This window comes from Myotis lucifugus, unplaced genomic scaffold (assembly GCF_000147115.1).
Source record: "Myotis lucifugus unplaced genomic scaffold, Myoluc2.0 scaffold_397, whole genome shotgun sequence".
Lineage (NCBI taxonomy): Eukaryota > Metazoa > Chordata > Mammalia > Chiroptera > Vespertilionidae > Myotis > Myotis lucifugus.
Genome location: NW_005871445.1, coordinates 792,838 through 819,302, shown reverse-complemented (window position 1 = coordinate 819,302; position 26,465 = coordinate 792,838). Strand labels below are relative to the sequence as shown.

General features: G+C 45.5%; 1 protein-coding gene across 2 annotated transcripts in view; it reads left to right on the top strand.

The window, feature by feature from the left end:
* The window catches only part of RALGPS1 (Ral GEF with PH domain and SH3 binding motif 1), a 228,297-nt gene that overhangs the window by 8,966 nt on the left and 192,866 nt on the right, over positions 1–26,465 (top strand). The window contains exon 1 of one of the 2 annotated variants that reach the window (XM_023743513.1): positions 7,061–7,183. The exons of the other annotated variant lie outside the window; for it this stretch is intronic. The gene's annotated coding sequence lies outside the window, so the exon portion shown is untranslated. Of the gene's footprint in view, positions 1–7,060; positions 7,184–26,465 lie in introns of those variants that run through there. 2 annotated transcript variants of the gene reach the window in all.

Genomic DNA, 26,465 nt, shown 5'->3' with positions numbered 1-26,465 from the left:
ATGGCCAGCAGAGAAGGCAGGAGGAGGCTTCTCCTCTGTTGGTCTGCATTTGTCTTCACTTGAGATTACAGTGGTTCTCAACCTGTGGGTCGCGACCCCTTTGGCGGTTGAACGACCCTTTCACAGGGGTCGCCTAAGACCATCCTGCATATCAGATATTTACATTATGATTCATAACAGTAGCAACATGACAGTTATGAAGTAGCAATGAAAATAATTTTATGGTCGGGTCACAACATGAGGAACTGTATTTAAAGGGCCAGAAGGTTGAGAACCACTGCTCTAGAAGATAGGGGACTTTTGGGGACGAACCACCCTGGTGCTGGCTTCTCTCACTACCACCAGTTTTGTGTTGGTGACCTAGTGGCATCATGGGAGGGGCATCTCATGGTTGGTTGGGTCCTTACTCTGGCGGCAGGTACCTATACGGTCTAGCAGCAGCGTGTGTGAGTTGTTCTATTCTGTCCCAGCAGAAACTGTGTAAATGGCTGTCAGAGATTGGTGCCCTCTGGATAACCATCATGCTCTGTGGGTTAAAAGGAAAATCCAAACTTGGTGGCACACAAGAGCTGGGACCTGTGTTGGATAACGAGGGGATGGCTTTTTGATTGTTATTATTGCAGTGATAATATCCAGGGTTGAGAGACAGATTTCATTAATGGGAAATATTGCCTCTGAGGTTCTATTTGACATAGCCCAGTCTACCTTTTAAAGTTGATTTTCTTTTGCAGTATGGAGGGTAGGACCTCTGGTTTGGAAGTCAGACAGGTCTGCATTTGAAGCCTCATGCACCAGTTTCTTAGCTTCTCAGAGCTTTGGTTTCCTTATTTGTAAAATGAGGATAATTATGCCTACCTTGAGAGCTCATTATGAAGAACAAATGAGTTAGAATATGTGACAGCACCTGATGTAGTAGGCACTCAGTATATGCTAGGGTCCATTTCTGCCCCCCTGCCTGCCCATCTTTCAACACAACAGAACAGCGTGTAGCGTAGAAGGACTGGTAGTGATTCTGAGGCTTTCACTTCTTATGTAACTCTGGTCCAATCCCTTCCCCTCTCCAGGCCTCCGTTTTCTTAGCTGAGTGAGAATGTTAGGCTATGTGAGCATTAAGAGTGGTCCTCGTGCCCCGCCTGTGTTGCTCAGTGGTTGAGCTCTGATCTATGAACCAGGTCATAGTTCAGTTTCCTGTCAGGGGACATGACCAGGTTTTGGGCTCAATCCCCAGTAGGGGGCGTGCAGGAGGCAGCTGATCATTCTCTGTCATCATTGATGTTTCTGTCTCTCCCTCTCCCTTCCTCTCTGAAATCAATAAAAATATATTTTAAAAGAGTAGTCCTAGCTCTAGCATTCTGATTAGTATGCCCTCATATTTTCTTGAAAGACAGGAGGGAGGAAACTAGTGACCTGTTCTTTAGTTCTTTAAAAAATATCTAGCACTTTGCCTGGCACAGAAAAAATGTTGCAACATTCGTGAACTTAGTGAACCTCAACATGAAAGACAAAAGTTGTTTAACAGTCCCATTTCATCCCAAATTAAGTTCATCCAATTTATGTACATAAACATGCATAATTTTTAATGGTTACAGACCACCTACTCATCTCCCTCAGGTCTGCTCCTCTACAGACCTGAGTATTTAGGAAAGGCCTGGCAATAAGTGGTTTCTTTAAATGATGTTTTTATCTTATTTTTTAAGAAATTAAAAACAGAATCACACATGGATATTTTTAAAGGCAAGTAGTTCAAAGAGGGAACAAATGTAAAATTTCTTGCCTTGAGGTTCTAGTTCCTAGTTCTTCTCCCTAAGGCAAACACTATTACCATTTTTTTTTGTTTATTATATACTTTTTCTCTCACACAAATTATGACATTCTGTACACACTCTTGCTGTTTCATCTATTAACTTGATCTATTTGGGAAATTGTTCCAACATTGGAAAATGTTCCAATTGGTAGGTAGAGTTCCTCCTTAATAAATGTTTTTGACTGATATTGAAAGCACAATTTTGATTTCCATTTCACCCCCCACCCCCAATGATGTTGACTCAGTAATGGTTAGCAGTCATTGTTTAGAAGAATAACAAGAGATAGCCCTTGTTCTCCTCTAGGAAAGAAATGGCTTTGGTCCCAGTGAACAATAGACTAAAGGGTAATCCACCTATTTGGATTCAAGGCAGAGGACAGAGAAAGGAAAGGGAATTTGTTCACTAGTAATTGAAAATTGATTTTTCATTGACATATTATTCATAGTTCAGCTCTGTCACTTACTGTATTACTTGAGACAATTTACCTAATTTTTCTGTGTTTTAGTTTCCTTATTTATAAAATGGATAATGATAATAGGATCTGCCTTTTGGTTTTTTTTGTGTAGAGGAAATGAGACCATAAAGGCAAGTACTTGCAGCAATAGCAGGTGGTAGTAGATGCTCAAGAAGGGTAGCTGGAATGTTACTAATAATCTAAAGTTGACTCTTATTCTTCATCAGCAGATATTTACTTAGCTGTTGAGGGTGAGCCATGGAGAATGAATGCCCAAAGTCCTAGCCCTTGAGATGCTCATATACTATTCAGGGAGACAGGCACACAAGTCACTGGTTACAAAACAGCATGGTGGGTATGATGGTGGGGAGGTGGCCAGTATGGGGACCATGGAGGCAGGAAACCATGACTTCCCCCTTGGTGATTTGAGAATGGCTTCCCAACTCAAATTTTCCCTTCTTTGTGAAACCTACTCAGTTATAGGCACAAGTGACTTTCATTGTTATACACCATGATGGGAGCATTGTTGCATGCATATTACTGCGCAGGGAGTCTCCTGTTTTCATTGTTGCTGAGTCTTCTGCTTTCATTGTTGCTGAGTCTCCAGGATAGGCTTTTGTGGACATTGTGATGGATCTCTGCTCAGACACGTCATGCCACCAGTTGTTGGCAGACTCTTATCGATAAGTCATCAGGTCTCTGGTGAAACCCAGACTCTGGACTCTGTTACTTCATTCCCCAAGTATTTGAGTGCTGATTCCAAGACAGGCATGTACTGTGCCATATACCAGCTGTAGACTTTGGGTATGGCTGGTGCTACTTGTCCTACTAAGTCTTAGGGATGGGAGAGGAAAGAAATGTTTGCTTCAGATGCTCCAGGATAAGATGGGGAGGCAGAAAAAAGGACAAATGTAAAAGTGAACTGCGTAGCTGCTGACTCCCACTGCTCCTTTCCTCAGAAGTATGGCTGCTCACCCTCCCCTTGGGGTGGGGTTGTAGAGGAGCAGACCTGAGGGAGATGAGTAGGTGGTCTGTAAATTTTGACCAGGGGTAGGAGATAGTTGGTCAGGTTGGCTTCTGTGAGGGGCATCCTGGAGCATTTCTGGAGCCACTTTCTTAGAAAGAGAGAAAGTATCACTCCCTTCATGTGGCATTCATTCACCATCCTTGCTGGGCCCCTGCTTTGTTCTAAACCCTTTGCTGGATGCTGGGCCTATGCAGATGAAGGAGCTCCATTCTGTCCCTTGTGGAGCTGCTGGTTGGTAGGTGGAGAAGTCATATGTGATGGAGGACCTCAAGTGAAGTGGCCAAGAAGATTCAGACTCTGGAGCCAGGCAGACCTGGGTTCAAATCCTAGCTCTTCTCCCCATGGCCTCTGGGACCTTGGGCAAGTATGCTCCCCCTTCTGAGTCTCAGTTTACTGATATGTACAATGGGGATAGCAGTGGTACCTTCCTTGGGGCTGTTGTTAAAGAGTCAGTGAAATAATGCAAATGTTTATCAGGGTGCCTGACAGGAAGCTGATGCTCACAGAGTGTTCACTGTCATTTTAATTATCCTCAGTGCTGTGGGAGCAGCAAGAAGCACCTCTTTGGCTATTTTCTCTGGGTTCTAGTATAGGGGAGTGGTGCTATTTGGGTGGTGAAGGTGAAGATGATGGCTAAGTTATTAAAGAAAGCAGCTATGAAGTCACAAAGTGCTCAAGGAGTCCTAAAACATTCCTCAGGGGCCCTGTTGATCCAGGGCCATGGGTTTGTCTACAAGTGTTTCTTCTTTTGCACAAGTTCTTCTCAAAGGTGATTTCCCAGCACTACCAGGAGCAATCACCTGAAACAATCAATTCCAGGACTTTTCCCTGTGGGGAGGCATGAATCAGGCTTGTCTTGCCTGCACTTACTGAGGTGAGCAGAGACCATGAAGACCCAGAGCAGCAAATCCTTGCACGGTTTTTCTGCAGAGCTTTCAAATCCCTTGTGTTCTTTGCAGAAGATTTATCTCCTGAGCGTCAGAGAGGCGGATAGGGCAGCACTGAAAGCACAGACTCGCGTCAGGACGATGTGGGTTCGTGTTGTGATCCACCACTCACAAGCCCTGTGGTTTCAGGCAGGTGGTCACTCCTGTTTCCTCACCAGTGCAGGAAGTGTGATGGTACTTACCTCCTCATGGTTCCTATAAGGCTTCAAGGAGGTGCTGTGGAACAGGACTTCGCATAGTGCTCACACACCATGAGCACCTGGTAAATGTGAGCTACAATAACCAATGTTAGAGGGCTTTTTGGATGCCCTGTGGAGGGTGGCAGGTACAACTCGGCATGTGTAGGGAGTGCAGATGCAAGCTTAGGGCAGCCATAGGGCTCCAGTGAGGGAGAGGACAGAGTCACTTTGAGGGTGGGCCCTCTCTCAGCCAGTTTAGGAACGGAAGGCTGGTGTCCCCAGTTCTTTCTTTTCTTCTGTGATTCCACATAAATAATGGGTCTTCAATAGGAACTAATGCAATATGATACTGTCCCTCTTTAGGATTTAAATAATTTTATTATAAGGTTTTATTTTAAGTTTAAGACAATTACTTGAGTAATCAGAAGAAAATTAAATGCTTGGTTCAACAGTCAAAGGTTTCTCTACGATCATCTTATTGGAGAGGAAAGAAAGAATAATGAACGTAATTAAATTTGTGTTTATTGGATACAATAATTCTCACTCACTCTTGTATAAGCTTAATAACTAGGTCAAGGGAATCTGTACTTTTGGTACATTTCTGAGTAATTAAATATTTATGGAAAACAAGTTAATAAATTTAGGAGAATTTGTTGTGTCTCTTTGTGGCAATAAATTCTATTATATGGAATTAATGAATTTCACTATTTTGAAATATTTCTTATTTTGTGTCCTTTCTGTGGCTGTTTCTTTTTTCCCCTCTAGGCATCATTTCTCTAACACTTTGTCCACTAGTATTTGAAGATTGTTTCTCCATTAGGCTGTCGCAGCAAGCACCCTGCTGTAGGATGTAATAACACTGTGTGACCAACAGCCACTTCCTTGTGACTCCCCTACTGCTTCGCAGAGTAAGAGTCTGCATTTGTTCCTCCTGCCCTGATGATCTGAGTATGTCATTCCCTCTGCTCAAACCCCTTCATTGGTTTCTAAATTCTCTTAGTAAAAAGACCAAATTGTTAGCAAGGCCTGCAGGGTGTACCAATATGCTCTTCAGTGTAATTGTTGGTGGCATCTGTCTCCTCTGGTTTGGTATAATACAGTCCCATCAGATCATGCACTGTGGCTGCTTTGGTCACCTTCGGGTCCTCAATGCCTGGCATATAGCATCTGGCTCATAGGTGCTCCATATGTGTTTGTTGAATGAGTGCCCAGGAACTGATTTGAATCTATAAAATGAGAAGGTTGTTGGTTGGATCTGAGGTCCCTTTATTATAAAATATCCCAACACATTACAAAGTCTCTTAACACCAAAATTTTCAGCTTCATATTTATTCTGCATGGTAGGTGGGGGTAGGCTTTGAACTGCAGAGGATAAAATAGAAGCTCAGAGAGTTTAGACTGTTGAAGGTGTAGCTATGGGAGAAGTTTGGGGCTCCTCATGTGTCTTTTCTCACACCTTACGCTGCCTCAAGGGGTGGTTTCTGACATACAGTGGAGGAGTCACAGGTGAGGTAAGGAAACAGAGAGACTCGTTGAAAAGACGTATTTGTAATATTTTCCCTTGGTTTTAGTTATTTTAATTTCCTGATTATGAAATTTGAAAAGTTGAGTTCAATTTGGAGTGATGGGTTTTAAGGTCCGGTTTCATTCTAGGGACCAGGAAACCCTGGTCTTTCTTGTAAATGGCTCCAGTATAGTAATCATTGATGCTGATAGCTAAGATTAGAATTCGTTCCTGTTGCGAAGCTTTTTAATAAAATCAGAAGTTACTTGCTGATTGATGTGTAGCATTCTTTTGATATTTTCAAAAGATGCTGGTTGCTTCCATTAGCTATTTCTATACTTTATCTCTGGGCAAACCTGCTGCTGGGCTGTTTTGCAGTGAGCACTCCTGTGGCCTTTGTGCTCATCAGATGTAGTGCTAGTCCATCCCAAAGGTTAGAGATCATTGAGTCCATTCTCCCTACTTTCCGGATGAGCATGGGAACTTTGCCAGGGTTTTATACTCAGGTGTCCTGATTCCCTACCCAGCAACACTCATAGACTTCAGCATATCCATTTGCATATTGCAAGTTCTCAACAGCTACCGCAGCTCATGGAACATTGTGTATAGACTATGTCCACAAAGAAGCATTTCTCTCCGACGAAACCTCCGCGGCAAGGTTTTTTGTTGAATCTGCAGTGTGACTGCATGGGAAGAGGATCTAAGACCTGACTTAGTGCAGATCTGTGGCTGAGAAAAGGCAAGGCCTCTGGTGGGCTGTTAGCAACACACGGACTGGTCACAGGGGCTTCATCGTAATATTAGAAGGCTCCTTAAGGGCTGAGAGATTCTTGGAACTTAGTGTCATCAGCATAGCCAGTATACTTGTGGAACAGAGAGAGCAGCCTGGTATTACAGAAAGATCACTGAATATGAAGCCAGAATGCCAGGTGTGTCAATTTGCTGTGACACCTGCTTCCCAAGCAAACAGGAATATCTCCTGTGTGTGCACATCCTTTCTTCAGTGGAAAGCCCCAGTTTTAAGATCTGAGGTGGTTTTGTGAGGGTTGAGTCTGAGTAAAGAGAGCTGGGTAATATTAAAGTATTGTACCAACAATCAAAGGTAGCCTTATTCCTTCTTTGTTCCTCCCTGTCTTCCAGATCTACCTGCGTGCCGGCCCATCTGTCCATCCATCCATTCATCCACCCATTTATCCAGTCGTTGTTCAGGGCCTGCGGAGCGCCAGCACTATGCTGACTGTGGGGCTACAATAGAGGAGAAAGACAGGTCTGGTCCTTGCTACCTTTTAGCTTACAGTCTAGTAGTAGCATTCAATACATATAAAAATAATAACAAGTATATGAAAAATTAATTATGGTAATGGCTCCAGAAGAGGAGTACAAGGGCTTAGAGGCCATAAACGGATGGTTTTATCTGGCTAGGAGGGTCAGAAATAGCCTCTCAGCGGAAAGGTGAATTGGAGTTAGCCAGGTGAAGAGGTGGCAGCTGTATCTGTCATGGTCCCAGCTGAGCGAGGGTCTGGTAAATTCAAGAAGTAACAGCAAGCCAGTGTGGCTGGGACACCGACACTTGGGAGACACTATAGTGTTCCTGCCCCGGTGTTCACAGCACTGTTTTCCTGACCTGCAATGGGAATTCGGACAAATTCTACAGTTGCTGAGGCTTCTTCTTCAGAGCTCCCATCTGTCACCAAAGCATCCTTACTGAAACATTCCTGCGTGGTTTCCAAGATAGCAGCTGGGCTTATTTTTTTTTTTAATATATTTTATTGATTTTTTACAGAGAGGAAGGGAGAGAGAGAGAGAGTTAGAAACATCGATGAGAGAGAAACATCCATCAGCTGCCTCCTGCACATCTCCCACTGGGGATGTGCCCGCAACCCAGGTACATGCCCTTGACCGGAATCGAACCTGAGACCTTTCGGTCCTCAGGCCGACGCTCTATCCACTGAGCCAAACCAGTTTCGGCAGCTGGGCTTATTTTTATTGCTTTAAAGATCGGTTGCCTCCTATGCTTCTCCAGGGGATGGAAGAATACCTTGGTCTTATTAGTGGTTTTCATTCATGAAGTAAACATTTACTGAGCATGTAACTGGCTTGACTCCTTGTCCTTAGGAGCCCACAGACCTGACAGATAGGAATGAATAAATGATGATGCTGTGTCAGGGGTGTAAGTGGTGGAAATGGAAGCTTATGGGACCAAATCAGGATCACAGGATGTTAAAGGTAGATTTTCAGTTTCCCAGGTGAAGGGTGACATACTGCAGGAGAGAGCATGCGCTGTCTCAGGTGCGCTGTGTGTGCTGCTGGAATGTGAGGCTTGTGGTGAAGGGAGGAGGACGAGCTAAGGAAGGTGAGGTTGGAGAAGTGGTTTGAGGTCGGTACTCAGAGGGACTTGCAGGCAGTGCTCAGGAGTTCAGATGTTATCCTGTGGTGCGTGGAGAATCATTCTGGAGTTATAGAAGGAGAGAAGCGCCATCAGTTATGATCCTGGTGGAGGATGGGTGGTGTGGGAGGAGACTGGAGTTTGGGAGGTGAGTAAGGGGGCTATTGCATCTGAACCCGGGAGCCCTGTGATTTGGGAGCACATTGTTGGTCCCTTCTGTATTTGAGCTTGGGGAGCAGGGAAGAGCCTGCTATAGAATTCCCAGAACTTTTAGGTTCAGAGTTAGAATACATGAGGGGGTCTCAGAGTTAGAGTACATGACATCTATCCAGACTGCCGGTGGAGAGAAGATCCTAAACTGGCAGAAGTGGAAATCCCCTTGTTAGGTCTAAATGCCTGACTGAAATCGCTTACAGAATCCAGTGAAGAGGCTTTAATCCGAGAAAGCCAATGGGAAACTGATCTGTGATCCAACATGTGTTTTGTATTATCCTGAACTCAAAGATCTTGGAGTGTAAGATGGAGGCAGAGACCGGGCTGTCACTGACCCTGGTGCTGAAAGCCACAGGTGGGGAGTACTAAGAAAGGGTCAGGGATAACTCGGAAGTAGCTGTCCCTAATACCAGAGCCAACCACCCTGGTATGAAGCCATTTGCTCCCTAGGAAAGGTAAAAGAAGAGGGGTTAATGTTTGAGGAGTTCAGAAGCCCCAATGCTTAGGCAAAGAGAAGGGAGCAGATGGCTAGATGGGAGTGCATGTTCCAGTACAGAGTGTAGCATGCTGTTCAGCTCCTGTGGGATAGCATATAAAGAAGTGGTTCAGAATAGGGCGCAGACTTAGCTGGTTTCAAATTCTGCCTTTGCCTAAGGACTCACTACCCAAATGGCCTGGGTTAGGGTGGCCAGGACCCTGCATTCTTGGCATACCCAATAAGGCACGTTGGAGACTACAGAGCCAGAGACTATGGAGGACCGTCTCCGAGCAGGTGGTTGGCAGAATTCAATGGGATGATGCATGTGGAGTGTGTGCCAATAGGAAGCTCTCAATCAGTGTTATCTCTTAAAATGTTTGTGGGCTGTGGAAAGACTGGCCCAGCGATGACATGGTCAGGTATCATAGTCTCTGACTGGTGTTCAGTGTTTAGACAAGACTGAATATCGTGGTGTTGACAGGACCCTGTGGAAACTGTAAAGGAGGAAAGCTAACTGTCAGTTGCTTGTGTATAGCTTTTGCCTTCTTGCACCCATTGCGTACCCAGTATATCCCTGGGGCATGTATTCTGCTAGCTCTTGGTAAATTGTTTCTAACTCTCTTTCTTCTTATATATAATCAAATGAAGTTATTTCTTGAGCTTAATGTTTGTGGTTTACCTAATTTGAAATAAAGTACAGTAAGCCTTAAGAAATAGGGTATTTGTTTATACATATATTTAGCAAAATTCTTGATAACTAATTCCAGTCTAATGAAACTTTAAATCTATATGATATATAAGAGTATAAAAAAAGTAGAACTAAAGGATGTTTAAAGATTAGCTCAACTTTCCTGTTTTATATACAAGGAAACTGAGGCAAGAGAAATGAAGATGTTGACTAAAGAGTGGTCACAGTTGATGAGTGACAGATGTGGTTCTGGACTTTAGCTTCTGGCCTGTCCAGGAAAACTTGAATCCATCAGGGCATATAGAGGAAACTGAAGGGAATCCGTCTACACTGTTTTTGGGTAAATATCTGTGTTCACTCAAGAATGAACAAATAGAAACACTAACATTCACAAGGACCTACTGAGGAAATCAGCAGCAAAAGGGAAATAAACAAGGCATGCAAGAACTAAAGGAAGAGCAGGATTTGGGGAAAAGTTTCCAAGCCTTTACTCATGAGACTGAAATACATTTCAAACATCATCATCTTTGTTCTCTCAGAGAAGTTATAGATGCTCTGAAAGATGAGATGATGAGTCAGCAGACTGAGATGAAAAAGGAGCTTGAGACTTAAAGAACATGAAATAAATCACACAATGCAGCATCTGAAATTAGCTGGCACTACAGAGAGTCAGGAGTCAAGAGGAGGATCCACTGCCCATCTCAGAAGGGTCAAGAAAGCAACAGGAAACCCCAGATGTGGATGATGGACCAGATCGGAGATCATAACAAATGGAATAGAAGTAATCCTCAATTTTTCTGAACTGAAGAAGACTTGGGTTCATCATGAATCAGGCAAAACTAGCAAACTAGGTAACACTTAAAATAATATCCAGGTGAAGAAATTTTTAAATTTTGAGACTGAAGAGAGGATACATAAGCACCTAGGCAGAAGGAAACTTAAAGTCAAAGGGGAAAAAAAAGACTAGGCTGGTCTTAGACTTGTCTACAGTAGGTTCCAGAAAGCTGTGGAGCAGTACCCATTGAATTTTGAGGGAAGAGGGTTATGACCCAATAATTTTATACTCAGCCAAGTTTCAGTTCACATTTGACAGTAAAGAAATTCATTTCAGTCATGCAAGGACATACCTTGTGTGTAGCTTTAGCTACAGCCATGCACCATTCCTGAGAAAAAAAACACTAAGAGGCGTGTCTGGCCACTGAAAGATAAAGTAAAAGACCATGAATGGGCAAGTCAGCGTAGGAAAGGATTGGCAGTGAGAGTGGAACCATTCAAGTATAAAATCATTTCTAAGTAACTGTTGTGATTGTACTTATAAAATAGAATACAAACGAAACAATTACTGAAAGAAGATAAAACATTAAACCATTATTAATAGAAGCAGGAATAGAATTCCTGCTCAAACCAGAGATCATGTGTATGAACACACTGCACTCCACAGAGCTACCCAGATATGAGTGATGAAAGATTTGAGTAGTATGCAGAACACCTGGGACCACTTGTATGGTTGTTCCTCTGGGCACTGTCTTTTCCAACGTCCTGGAAAAGACAGGGCGTTTGCTTGGCACCTTCATTCTGCAGGTTAGCACACTGCTGGTGGGAATGTAAAATGGTGCACGTTCTTTAGAAAACAATTTGGTGGTTCCTCAAAAAATTAAACATCAAGTTACCACGTGACCTAACAATCCTTCTCTTAGGTATATACCCAAGAGAACTGAAACATATGTCTATACAAAAGCTTATACATTCATTTCATAGCAGTATTATTCATAATAGCAAAATGGAAACAGCCCAAATATCTGTTAATTGATGAATGGATAAGCAAAAGGTGGTATATCCATACAGTGAAATATTATTCAGCCGTAAAAAAACAACAAAGTACTGATTCATGCTATAACATAGATGAGCCTTGAGAACATTCTAAGTAAAAGACACCAGACACGAATATGATGTCTAGAAGAAACAAATCCATAAAGACAGAAAGTAGTTGAGTGGCTGCTGAGAGACGGGAGGAATGGGAGTGAGTGCCAGTGGACACAGGGTTTCTTCTGGGGGTGATGAAAAGGTTCTGGAATTAGAGAGTGGTAATGGTTGTACAACTTGGTGAATACACTAGAAACTGCTGAATCTCCAGAAAAGCGTACATTTTATGGTATATAAATTAGGTCTCAATTTTTAAAAATAGTTCTTTTCTCGTTATTAAATATTAATCGTAGCAAACTAAGAAAACAAAGGTAGACAAAAAGCAACCATCCTCTTATTGTTAATATTTGGGGTACATATATCCAGACATTTTTATGTGTAAGTCTCCACAAGCATGTTCTGCTTTAGCCTCTTGTGAGGGTGTTTATGTAGGAAGGAATGTTTTGCTCCCTACATAAGTGGAAACAATGGAAATAGTGCACTATTTGGAGTCAAAAGACCTGGGTTCCTGCTCTGACCACCTCAGGTTTGTGAGCTGGAGAGAGGCACTTCATTTCCTTCCTCATCTTTAAAAGGGACTGTAATACTTACTTTGTGATATCTTACCCACCAGAATGGCTAAAATGAGAAAAAGAAAAAGACCATACCAAGTGCTGGCAAGGTTGTGGAGCAGCCAGGCTGTCAGACCCTGCTGGTGGGCGTGTTAGTTGGTTTAGCCTGAGTTGGAAAACTGGCCTCATCTACCAAAGCTGAACATACACTTGCCTTGTGATTCTGCAGTTCCACTCCTAGGTGTCAACACAGCAGGAAGGCATACAAATGTGTGCCAAAGGTGTGCTCAAGAAGGTTTACAGCAGCACATCTGTAATAGCCAGACGGGAGAAAGTTGAGTGTCCGTCAGTGATAGGATGGACGGAAGATGCATGTGGTAAACTCCCACAGAGCAACACTGTCATCAGGAAGCACTAATGAACACTAATTCAGTGAAAAAGGATGGACTTTAGACATAATGTTCATCAGACACAGGTTACATACTGTATGATTGCATTCATACAAAGTCTAGGAGTCTGAGTAGTGGCTGCCCTTGGGAGGCAGGTAGAGAGAGGAGGGGGTGCGGTGGGTTCTGGGGCTGGCTGCGCTCTGTCTCTTCATCTGGGTGCTGGTCACGGGGGTATTCACTCTGTGACAGTTCTGGAAAAGCCCCGTGTGCTTTTCTGAACACATGTTGCACTTTTATAAAAAGTTTATTTATTTAAAACACTGAAAAAGAAAGCTTCTTAATCACATTGCTCTCACTAAAACTATTGTTAACAAGAATGACAGTTTTTGTATTGTTGATAAATAAAATAATTATTTTAACATACTTATTTCATCTTTATCTCTTCCTTTGATCATTTGTAGCTTTATAATGTACATAACATGCTGATACATTAGAACATATATTTAATTTACAAATAAATATATGTGTGTGAGAGGTGCTTACTTAATTTTTTTAAACTGTTGGTAGGGAAGAAACCAGAGGTTTGGCAAGCTGTGGCTCTAAGTCATAACAGAAGGGGCAGCCTGAGCAGAGGCCTGGCTGTGGGAAGCAGGTGGCCAGTGGTGAACCTCAAGTTCCTCAGTCAGCATCCTGTACTTGGGTTGGTTTCTTGTTGCTGATGCATGGGACCAGAGGTGGTGGTGAAGCTGAAGAGAAAGGCAGAGGCACAGGGGGAGGGGCTTTGGGGCCCTCAGGTACCCTTGGCGAGCCACACATGTACACAGGGGGTGTGTCAAGGGATCCTTTTCCCCAGATTAAACTCTGGGGTTTTCTCTGTGGTTCTTATGTCAAGGGTTTTTCTCTTTTCTTTGTCTCTCTACTTCCATGTGCAAAACCTCTTGTTACTCTGTTGTGCTGTCATCCTTTTGCTCCCATTGGTCGGAAGACAAATGTTCTGTATCTGACTCTCCAGCAGCTGGGGTTACCTGGACATCCTCCTTTCCCTCAAGCTCGGGTCCATGTACCTCCCTGCAAGCCCCCTCCTCTCTTCCCAGTCCAGCTCCCCTCCTTGCTTTCAGCTGTCCTAGCTCCAGACTCTTCATCAGAAAGGGCCAGCTCGTTGTGTGGGTTATGCTTGGTCATGGGAGGATGGGGTGAGGGAATATGAAGAGGTGACAATTACTGGGCAACCAGCTACCACCCTCCAACCTTTCTCCCTGCAATTCCTGCTCCCTGAGATCCTGCCCTCCCCATTTGGTACCTCTTCTAAGAATGCTTTTCAGCATTCCCCCGCTCACTGGAGCTCGCCTTCCTTTAAACCTTTGTGGCATGTGTTTTGACCCCCTGGCCACATTCTGCATTGCATTCTGCTCTTTTGATTTACCCTGTCCTTCCTGCCTTGACTCCTCGACTAGACTTTAAGCTCTTTTAAGGTGGGAAATGTGTCTTGCTTATTATTGTATCCCATGCAGTGCCTTGCTTAATATCTTACATTAGGTGCTCAGAAAGCAACATGGAATCTTCTAGGGCTCCCAGAATCCATCCCCTTTGCAGCCATGGCCTCAGGTCTTGATATAACATAAAAGAATATGGGAAGAGGCAGAGAGTGTTGGAGGTTCTATTCAGGTAGGAGCAGTTACAAAAATGTTAAAAGCTGAAGTATTACAATATTTATGAGATTTTTCTAGTAGCCTTACCCTTCTGTCAACCCATTATCACAAAAGAGGCAGAAGGTGAAGTTTCTGATACTTTCCTGGCAGGGCCCCAGTCTTCCTTGATATTTCATGATTAACTACAGGACAAGTAATTCATATAGTGCTTAGAAGAAGCAACTTCCCAATAGCTTACTTATCAGTGGGATCGGTTTCCCGAAGGAGAACACTGGAAACAACTGTTGGCTTACAGGTAAGCACATGAGAAAAATGAGACTCAGATAAGTCATTTCCCTGAGGTCACACCGTACGCAGGTAGCAGAGTTGAGATTTGACTTGGGGGTCAGTCTAGTTTCTCTCTGCTGTCTGTGCTTTAGGTCTGATTAGAACTGAATTCCACGAGAGGGGCTGCATCTGCAGCTACCTGCTGCCTGTGCCCTTGATGGGGCTGCCGATCACCCTGATCCCAGGGGATCTGGGCAGAATTGCTCCCAGAGGATTGCCTCTCCCCTGTCGTCACCGGAGGTGGGGGGCACAGGATCTGCTCCCCCATTCGCAACAGGATGGTCATGGTTTGCCAGCTCCTTTTGTATGGGCCCCTTGAGCAAAGGCTGTCAGGTTGTCCAGGGCCACAGGCTTGCTACTGCTGCAGAAGCTCGAGTAGCCTGGCACGAACGGGGTATGAGAGCCCACACCCTTCAGGCAAAGTCAAAGGACAGCTCATTTGTAGGGACAGCCTCTCACTTGGAGCAGTGGATCCTGAGGCAGGATGGATGGAGAGGATGCATTAGGGCTTTAATTTATAGGGAGAGAACTTCCTAAGGGACGAGAGTACAGTGTACCAGAGGCTTTCTGGAACTGAAAACAGGGCGTTTGAATTTAAAAATCAATAAAAGAACTGAAATTAGTGGTTTGGAAGGTCAAATAGAAGAAATGCCTCAGAACCCAGAATAGTAACAAAAAGAAGTGGGAATAATGAATTAAAATGTGAGGCACTTGGAAACCTTGTCCAGGGGACCTGGCACGGGGATAATGGGAGTTTCAGAGGAGAGAAAGGAATAGATGGAGGAGTCACTGAAGAAAATTTCACTGAACTGAAGAAAGATTTGATTCTTCAGATTAAATGGATTCATTAAGCTCACATTGAGACCAACACTTAGACCTATTTTCTAGTAAAGTTCCTAAACTCCAAGAAGAAAGAGAAAAAACCTTAAAATTTTGTTGGAAGGAAGAACAGGTTTTCAAAGGAAAGAGAATCAGACTCTTGCTGGTCTTCCCATGTGCAGCCCTGGAGGCTGGAAGACAGTGGATTGGCATCTCCAGACTGTCACAGGGAGGGGCTGCAGCCCTCGGTGTACCCAGCCAAGATGTCACTCACAGCTCATTGCAAACGAACGACATTTAAAACATGGGAGGGCACAGAACATGGCATTATCTATTAAATGCACCTGAGGAAAATACCTGTGACCTTTTCTAGCTGAAGGACAAAGCAGAGCAGAGATATTGAGACAGGGGAAGGAGCAGGGAGGAGGGAGAGGAGATGACCCATCTCTGTCTACACTGGGGTGGGAGACAGCAGAGTGGGCTTGGCACCGGCTGCTCCAGTGACATTTTGTCATCTGTTCTGGTCTGCACAGCTCTCCTTCCTGGGCTGGAAGCCATGTCCAAAGGGCTGGATGGGGAAGGGCCTGGAAGAGGGACTGCATACTCTCATCACAGAACACGCTCCCCCACAGGCAGCACCTGGGATTCTCCATGGGTTGGGTGCCTTTAAGTGCCCCCTCATTCCCTCACACCCAGCTTTCTGCACAACCTTGTCTCCTGATCCTACCCTGTGAGGGCCATGGCCCTGACCACTTAGGAATGGATTGGTATGCAAGGGAGTGGGGGGTGGGTGGAAGGGGAGGAAACAGATGGAAAGCAAGGACCAGGCATGATCTTCACATGGGTGATTACTGGTTGGTGTGTTGAAGGTCAGTCTTTAGGGAGCCTGGAAAGGGAAGTGGCAAGTCTCACTCATATTTATTATTTTTATATATTTTTATTGATTTCAGAGATGAAGGGAGAGGGAGATAGAGATAGAAATATTGATGATGAGAGAGAATCATTGATTGGCTGCCTCCTGCATGCACCACACTGGGGATTGAGCCTGCAACCTGGGCGTGTGCCTTGACCGGGAATTGAACCATGACCTCCTGGTTCATAGGTCGATGCTCAACCACTGAGCCATGCCGGCCGGCCAGCCAAGTCTGGGGTGGATCCACCTGGGTCTTGCCTGAGCTGAACCTGAACCTGAGCCCAGTGCATTAGCCCCAGGTATTTGTGCCAATTCTCCCTCACTCCCCTTCTCCCCCATACTGCAGGGGTGTTTGCACCTGCCAGAGCACCTTCTCTCCTTGAAGTCCTTTGGTGCAGTTCTTGAGCCTTTTTTTGCAGGTGTCTGGGGGTGCTGATGGGGTGGCTTAAGCATCGCAATCTTGCTGTAATCTTGCCCCTTTCTGCAGCAGGCTGGGGGAGTAGTTCATTCATTTTTATTGCGAACACAACAGACTCTGCTGGGAGCTGTGCTGGAAACTGTGGATAAAATAACATTTGCGCCCTTACACTGTGATCAATACTGCACAGAGGTGGCCTCAGTTCAGGAATATAAGACATGTAAAGCTCTTAGACAGGTGCCTGGTCCCCGCCGGTTCTCCTGAGTGCCAGCTGGATTGTTAGTTTATGCTCCCAGGAGGTGAGTACAGTCCCAGATCCCCACTCTACAGAGGGGGAAATGGAAGCTTATAGGTGCTTGCAAATGTCATGTAGGTGGTAGGTGGCTGTGTCAGGATTCAAATCCAGAACTGTTGGACTTACAAGTCCTGTCTCTGAGGTTAAATGAGATAGGTATGATTTCTGGTTTAGCAGGGAGATGCCCAGAGAAAGCAATCCTGCCATAGTGACAAGCGCTACAGTAGGCTAAACGGAAGGTGCACAGAGAGGCCCTTGACCCACACCCGAAGGATGGAGAAGAGACAAGTATTCCAAGCAGAGTCCTCGGTGTGATCAACGTTGCTGCCCCGTCACCCAGGGGATATGCCTCAGTCTCCTTTGGGCTTCACTGAGGAGGCACTAGCTTAGTGGTCTGAGCACATGCTCAGTCCGTGATTAATCATTGAGGGCAGGGGTGTGTCTGCTCCTTCCGGCCAGACTCCTGGGACCTTTCATTGGGAAAGACCCCTCCTCTTCCAAGTACCATGTGACCTGAGTCCAGCGGTTCTCAACCTGTGGGTCGCGACCCCTTTGGCGGTCGAACGACCCTTTCACAGGGGTCGCCTAAGACCATCCTGCATATCAGATATTTACATTATGATTCATAACAGTAGCAACATTACAGTTATGAAGTAGCAACGAAAATAATTTTATGGTTGGGTCACAACATGAGGAACTGTATTTAAAGGGCCAGAAGGTTGAGAACCACTGCCTGAGTCCCTGTCACTGCTTAGGAATCTCCCAGCCTTCTTGGGGACACATGCACATGGCCTGGGTTAGCTCTGTGCTGCCCAGCTATCACTCCACTCCTGTCTCTCCAGTGAGCACATTCGGCTGTCCCATTGGACTGCTTCATTGCAGTTACGCATAAAGGAATGAAGCACCATTATAAGATTATGATTGAAAACTAAGCTAAATAAACCCCACCATTGCTTTGCACCCCCACAAATCAAACTGTTTGTTTGCCTGTTTCCCTTCCAGTCCTTGTCCACAGGGCAAGAGGGTTTTTATATACAGTTGTACCTCTGTCTCTTGCTTCCTTTTCACAGTTGGAAATGAGTTATCAGTTAGGAAATGGCCACCAGGTGGCGCCACAGCACCAGACATCTGACTTCAACCGCCTAAGTCTGTAATACCTGGTGGTGAGCCATCCTTGAAGTGCTTATCTATGGAAGTTTATTTTCAATTTTCTCTTTAAATGCTATGCTTCTCATAAATGTTTATCATAATAATTGAAAAAATAGAACAGGTATACAAAAAGTAGAAAGTAAAAGTGTCATACAATGACACCTTTAAGAAGCAATGATAAAAACAATTGAATAGATATCCTTCTGTACGTGTATGTGTGTTTACAGTAGGCATCAATATTTAAAAACATGTCCAGATGTCACTTTCTCAGTGAGGGCTTCTCGGACGCCCCCCTACCCCCTTCAAAATTGTAACCCTGTCCCCTTCCCACTTTCCCTGTCCCCTTTTCCTGCTTTGGTTTTTTCCTCTTATCTATCACCAGCCAACATACCATATATTATACTGAATGCTTTATTTTTATTTGTTGTCTGTTTACTCCAGAATGTACAGGGGAACTTTTGGCTTTTTCTTCACTGCTCTATGCCCAGCACCTGGAACAGTGCCTGACACATACTAGTGTAGGTAAGAGACTTCATCATAGTCTCTTACCTAGACTTTCAGTAAATACACGTTGAATGAACTAATGTTAATATGTCCTGAATTTGTGGACATCTTTCTCTGTCTGTATATGTTGATCTATCTCATCCTTTTAAACCACTGCTTAGTGTCCCCTTGAATGGACACATTCCACTGCCTGTCCTGAAACATCCATGTGGTTTCTCAGTGTTTTCATGCCTTTTGTAGGTGGTGTTGCAGTCAGTGACCTTCCTGGAACATACTCCCTGGTTGCCAGTCTGATGATTTCCTTGCTTTGCTCAGATTCTGGGCTTAGTGCTTTACATACAACATATAATATAATCCTCATACCATAAACCTCACACCTGTGAAAGGTGCCACTCTTAGCTTCTCTCTTTGCAGGTGACAAGCCCCTGCCCAAGACCACACGTCTGCTGAGAGTTGAGCCACAGCTCTTGGAAGGGGATTCATCCTTTATTTTTTCAACCCACACCTGAGGATATGGTTTTATTGACTTCACAGAGAGAGGAAGGGAGAGAGAGAAAGAGAGAGAAACATTGATAGATTGCCTCCCGTGTGTCCTGACCGGGGAGGGAACCTGCAGCCTAGGTATGTGGCCTGACCATGAATCAAACCCAAAACCTTTTGGTGTACAGGATGATTCTCCAACCAGCCAGGGCAGGGGGGTGTGTTTCTGTATTAAGGATATTACTTCCTCATCTCTTATGTAACATCACAAACACCCTTCCCCCACTTTGTAGATTGTCTTTCATCGTTTTTTTTTGGTCTTTTCTTTCATCTTTTTTATAATGTCTCTTCCTAGTCAGAAGTTTTAATTTTTATTGTAGTTAAACCTGCCAATAGTTTCCTTTGTTTTCTGACTTTTGTTTCACCCTAGAGAGGACTTCTTCACCCCGAGATTATTAAAAAGTGATTTGTGTACCCACTAGTATTTTTGTGAGGATTTTTTATTTAAATCTTTAATCCATCAAAAATTTATTATATATAATACTAGAGGCCAGTGCATGACATTTGTGCGCTAAGGCGGGGAGGGGGCGTGGAGGGGTGGGGGGTTGTTCCTTAGCCCGGCCTGTGCCCTCTCGCAGTCTGGGAGCCATCAGTCAGACATCCTTAGCACTGCTTCTGAGGCAGGAGAGGCTCCTGCCACCACCGCTGCTCTCACCAGCTCGCCAGCCATCAGCCCGGCTTCTGGCTGAGCGGTGTTCCTCCTGTGGGAGCGCACTGATCACCAGGGGGCAGCTCCTGCACTGAGCGTCTGCCCCCTGGTGGTCAGTGCATGTCATAGCAACTGGTTGTTCCACAGTTGGGTTGATTTGCATATTACCCTTTTAGGATAATATAGGATGGGGTAAAATTTTAAACTAATGCCCCCCTCAAGTGAATAGTAGATTGTTTCACCAACATTTATTGACTAGTGCATTCTTCCTCACTGTTTGAAATGCTGTCTTGGTTGGATACTAATTCTCATGTATCCTGGGTCCTGTGTTGTGGACTGCTCTGTCCTGCCAATCCATTCATCTCTCCTGGTGGGACAAGCCCCTTCTCATCACGCTGCTTTTCTGAAAACTCTGAGCTCTTTTAACTATTCTTCCAGATGGAAGTTTAAATGAATGTGTTGAATGCCAAAATGAATTCCCTTAGGATTTAGAGTGAGCTTACATTTATACATACATCAGCTGGGGAGAGTTGATGTCTTTACAATATTGTTCCTTATTAAGAGAAGTGAAATAGCTCTCCTTTGATTTTAAACTCCTTTTTTTTGTCTTCTAGTAAAATTTCATAATTTGCCTCAAATGAAATTTGTACATTTCTTAAAAAATATATATGTAGACTCTTGTGCCAGTACATTTTTGCCATTTATTGTTTGGATAGAGGAAACAGTTGATTTTATGGCCAGATATCTAACACCCATTGCTTTTTCCTTAATCTAGTTCCATTTTCTGGTTTGTTGATGTCATCCTTCCTTGTATTTTAACACTGCATCAGATTTCTTGTTCTTGTTTTTTATTTCTTTGGTCATTTTAACAAGATTTGAAAAGGGGAAGGCGAATGTGTTGACCCAGTTTATGGTTTTGAAACCAAAATCTATTTATATAGTTTGATGTGAAAATGTCATTTTCTCTGTATACCCCTGGCCAGCAGCAGTGTCCAGGAACGTGCAGGCCAGGCAGGCACACTTAGGGGTACATGTGGGAGTCAGAGAAGGCTGAGCCCAGGCAGGGCCCTGTTCCCCTCGGGATCTCACAGCAGCAAATGGGGAGAAAAGAGGGCCTTTAACAGGTGTGTGACCTTTTGGCACTTAGTGATGCTCCTAAAGGTGTGGCCCAGTTAATGACCTGGACTGCTACCAGTCAGACCAGTTACACTGGGGCCTTGACTTACGAGTTTAATTCGTTCCATGACGGAGCTCATAACTCAAATTACTCATATGTCAAATCACTGTGACGTTCGCTGCGCCAACTAGCGGTGGGGTATCTGAAGCTGACTCTAACCCGAATTTTTTTGAGCTTGCAACTCAAAGCAAAAAATCGGCCGAGAGACAGCTCGATCTCAAAAAAACTCGTTAGTCGGGACACTCCTAAGTCAAGGCCCCACTGTACTAGTAAGTCTTCTGCCTGTTGCAGGGACTTGGCGGGAGAGAGGGAGTAAGTCATTTCCTGTCCCCATCCTCTGTCCACCAAGACAGTGCATGTTTGGCCCACATGTCACCCGTGTGAAATACCTGAACCTCCACACCCCAGAGCTGTAACTCTCCAACAATGGTTTGTACAGGAAAGGGCGAGCCCTCGTTATAGGCCTGGTTGTAGAGATTCTGTTGGGGGTGGGGAGTGGGATGTAAGGGTGTAGAATCCCTTTTTAAATTTTTAAATTGTTTTGAGATAATTTTACACTTACAGATAGGTAAATAGAAGTTCACATATACCCTTCACCCAGCTTACATGTTAACAGCTTACATAACCACAGTACAGCTATCAAATTAACATCGTTGCAGTACTGTGAACTAAACTGTCGACCTTTTTCAAATGTCATCAGTGTCCCCCTAACGTTTTTTTTCCTGTTCCAGGATTCAGTCCAGGATTCCTCCTGCATTTAGTTGTTGAGTCTCATGAGTCTCCCAGTCTGTGACAGTTTCCTTGTCTGCCCAGAAGGTCACATCAGATCCTCATTGGATGAAATTTATGGTCTTATTTTTGTGCTTCTGTTTCGCATACGTTAAAAGCGTCTCCTCCAGGAGACTTCATCGAGCCCTGGGTATCATTACAGGTGCTCCGCTGGCTGGTACTCTCATGAAAATCAGCTTCTCCCGCCTCCCCAGGCTGCCCTTCTCCAGGGCAGGTCTGAGTGACAGCGTCCTTTCTCCAGGGGCAGGGGAAGCAGCTAACCAGCCCACCCTTGCCATCTTCTCTGAGGCTTGCTTTGTCAGATGATCTCTTCTCTTTCTCTTGCACTGTTAATATTTGGTGTTGTTAATGTAACTCATTGTGCTTGAGAACATGCCCAGGAGTGCTCAGAAAACCCCAGTCCCCATCTCCTGCCTGTGTCTCTTGCCTTCCCTTTTCTGCCCAGCTGGCCGGGGGGAGTCAGGAACTTCTCCCCCTATGCAAGTCGGCCTTTCCCTGAAAAGATGGTGTTCTTCCATCCGATGCCAAAGCTGTCTGGGGTGGACCATCCTCATCTCTTCATTCTCTGTCTTACCCCCATTTCCTGAAGCTCTCTTCAAGCCCTCCCACAGTATCCCTAGGCCTCCTGTTTTCCTACGGAAAAATCTGCCTCTGCTTCCGATGGAAAAATCAGGTCTTCCTTACCAGCCAGTGGCTGCAGGTGGGCATCTCTCTCCACCTGTTTTCCGCAGCTTTGTTTGGAGCCAAGGAACATGTGGTTTCAAGAGTAGCCATGTGTGTTCTCGTGGGGCATGGGGAAGCGCTAGCCGGCCTCTTTGTGAAGCGTTTACTTTAAAACTATCCTGCCAATCAGAGCATTAGTTTTCTTTTGAGAGCCCTTTCTCATATTTCTCCTGTTGCCTTAACTTCAAATTGGTTTCTCATAGTCTTGTACTGAGAGCATTGCCCATGCCTGCCCCGCCCCGGGGCGGGGGGGGGGGGGAGGAGGTGAGGGGGTAAGCACTAGCCTCAGCTGTCATTCATTGAGACACTGCCCCAGCACTCTCACGTGCATCATCCTATGAACCCTTCAACATCTGTGAGGGAGGAGGGACTGCGATTCTCCCCATTTTTACCGATGAGGAAGGTGAGGCGTAGCCAGGTCCAGAAACTTGCCAAGGGCACAGAGTAAGTGACAGGTGAGAATTCAGATCCTGATGAATCTGTTCTGTAAGCCACAGAGGCACTGGCTCCTTTTCCTGCCTCAGAGGTGGTACCATGGCTGTCCTGTTCTTAGTTCACCAGACCTGCGATCGATGGCAGGTCATGCACCTCGGGCTGGAGCGAGCTGAGCTGCAGGCTATGGTAAGGCCTCTGAGTCCAGCTGCCCACAGACAGAAGAATAGGTGCTGTAGGTACGTCTCGCTCTTTTCCAAATGAATGTAAATAGTGCTGTGACCATTAAACCACAAATTCATTTAAAGGTGTTGGTCATTTATCATAGCTTTTTGTTATCAAGGGTTTTTTATTTTTATTAAAATATTTTCATTGATTTCAGAGAGGAAGGGAGAGGGAGAGAGGAGAGAAACATGATGAGAGAGAATCATTGACCGGCTGCCTCCTGCATGCCCCACGCTGGGGATCGAGCCTGCAACCCCGGCATGTGCCCTGACCCAGAATTGAACCATAATCTCCTGGTTCATAGGTCGATACTCAACCACTGAGCCACACTGGCCAGGCTCAAGGGTTTTTCTTAATCAACAGATGTAAAAAAGAGAACTAAATTACTTTCAGTGTTGAAAAGGAAGGTCTCTAAAATGCATTTTCATATATACTGATATGTCTGTATATCTCCTTGTATTTCTACATACAGGGATGTGTGCTTAACTGATGCCCTACATATTGTGAACTATGTAACCTGGGCACAGGCCCAAGGGCTGTGGGGGGGAGGGGACTTTTCTATTTTGTACCTTTCCCCCCAATTTATCTACTTTCAACATGTACATGTTTTACTTTTATGTAAAAATTCAGGAAGTCCTCCTACCTGCAAAGGTTAGGCATCCCCGGGGGGACTTGATGTTTCTGAGGACGCGATGGGCCTTACTCATCCCTGCTTCTCGGGCTTCAGCACAGTGTGTGGGCTGGGGGGTGGGGGTGTTGGTAAGTGCCTGTCACGTGCAGACCCTACCTCAGCTCCATAAATGTAGGTGCTTCCCTTTTACCCATCTGTATTCCCTTTTCATGGTATCTGCCCACTTCCAATCTCTAAACGCTGCCCTCACTCCTAAACGCTGCTGCTTTCTCTCCACGGAGGTGCAGTGGCCTTTGGACACAGTGTTGCCTCCCAGCCCATTCCCTGCCCCTCAGTGAGGAGGTGAGAGGTGGGATGTTGAACATCTGGTGGGATGGTATGAAAAGAGCAGGGGAGGGCGTGGGCGGACACTGCAGTGAGTGATGGCATGGCAGGTCTGACGTGCTTACGTGGCCAGGCCGCTCTGTGAAAGCCGCCAGACGCTGCTGCTTGCCAGGAAAAGAGGCTTGGCCAGCGTAGAGAGGGTCAGGAGGAGGTAGAGATAACAGCAGTGCCAGCCACACAGCCCGCCTTCCCGAGTGCGGGCAGGTGGTCCAGCCCCAGAGGGATGGGCCCCAAGGAAACCTTTTGGCAACACAAAATCTGGTCCTGTGTCTGTGGTTCAGTGTGTGTGTGTGTGTGTGTGTGTGTGTGTGTGTGTGTGTACACGTATGTACACTTATTGCTCCTGCAGTGGGCCAAATATTGGTGGAGGGGTTGTGGGCAGAATCCCGCTTTGTTTCCTTCCTATTCGCCTTTGTTGCAGCCTCTGTTCAAGACGCAGGAAGGTGGAGCAAGCTTTGACCACGTCGGCGGAGAGCAGCCCCACGCCGAGGAACTGGGCCTGGTGTCCATTTTCATACTTGTCCGAACATTTGGAAGAGATCACTCTCCTGTAATTGAACATTCCTGGATGTGTGTATTTTCTTTGAAACAGCCTCCATAAGCTTAGAAAAAAGTGGTTATTCTGCCTTCTCAACAGTGGTCTGCACCAGACTGTCTCATGTTATTTTCTTGGTTTCCTGAGCCTGAAACGCTGAAGCAGAATTCTGAGTTTGGAAGGAAACCAACGTTGCATATGGGATTTTCCTTCCCCTCCTCAGGAGCCCACACACACCAGACCAGACGCTGTCATAGGGAAACAAGAGACGTGGGATTGTTCTGTGGTTCTGCTACAACTGCCACGTGCTTGCGGAGTTACATCATGAGAAACGCTTTTTCTCCTGCTGTGTTTTGGTTTCCAAGGAGGCATTAGCAGCCGGAGTGTGTGTGTGTGTGTGTGTGTGTGTGTGTGTGTGTGAGAGAGAGAGAGAGAGAGAGAGAGAGAGAGAGAGAGAGAAAGAGAGGGAAAGAGAGAGGTGAGGGAGGCAGAGGGAGAGTGGAAAATAGGATTTTGGGGTGTACAGATTAAAATGACCCAACTAAAAAAGCTGGTGCTCTTACTTTTAGGCCAGACTGCCTCCAGTGTGGCATGGAACACAATCAATGCAGGCATGTCAAACCATAACCCTAAGTGACAGTGTAATTTCTCTCTGAGTGCCAGTTTCCTCATCTGTAAAAAAAAAATTTTTTTTTAATGCATATACATCCTTAGCCAGAAGGATAACAGCAATGATCAGACTGCACAGCTCAGGGCTTAGGAAAAACTTTGCCATGTTTGCTGCACAGATGTGTCAGGGCCGCCTGTCAAACAGACTGTGCCTGGCTTGTTTGCCGCTGTGCCCCCAGTGTCCGTGTTAGTCTAGGGTGGGCACGGGGCTGAGATAAAGGGAGAAGGGGGAGGATTCCCGGTGCTCCTGGCACACTGGCATCACACACCTGCGCGCTTCCACACCCGCTCACACTGCCCTCCTGTTCTCCACTCTTTCCTTGAAACACTCCCACTGGTCCTTTAAGACCCAACTCAATGGCTCTTCTCAGAGTGATGTCTTCCTTGACACCCCCTCCCCCCCAAGGTGAACCTGTAATGTGACTTTGCTGGACTTTCTCCCCAACCTGCACCGCAGGACCCTGGAGCACAGGGCTGTGTCATCTTCGACTCCGGGCCCTCAGAACTGGTCCACCAGCTGTCTCAGTAGAGGATGACTTGGGGCTGTTCAGTGAACGATGAGCACACTGCTGATGAGGCTTTTAGGTCAACATCTACCCAGTCATAACGGCCCCAAGTCATCCTGTCTTCCTTTTCCCTCACATGCAGTCCATTAACAAGTCTTGTCTGTTTCACCTCCAGACCTCCTCTCAGATCCATCCCTGGTCCCTGTGGCCAGCAGTCTTGTCATCATCGTCCCTTACCCACCACTGGCTTCACTGGTCCTGTTTTTTTTGGCTCTCCAACCCAGTTCTCCACACAGTAGCTACAGTGACCTTCAAAACAGATCAGGTCATGTCACTCCCCTGCTCAGAACCCTCTAGTGTACTCCAAATAAATCCCAACTCCCCACCATGGCCTGCAAGGCCCTCCAGGCCCTGGCCCCAGCCTGTCTGTCCACCGTCTCCCACTCTCTAAGCTCCAGCCATGGCCATCTGCCTCCATCACAAAGCTTCTACGCTCATGTGCTTCCCAGGGCCTTTGCATTGCTGTGCCCTCTGCGAAGAACAGTCCTTTTCTTGTGGCTGACTCCTTCCTAATTTTCAGTTCAAAG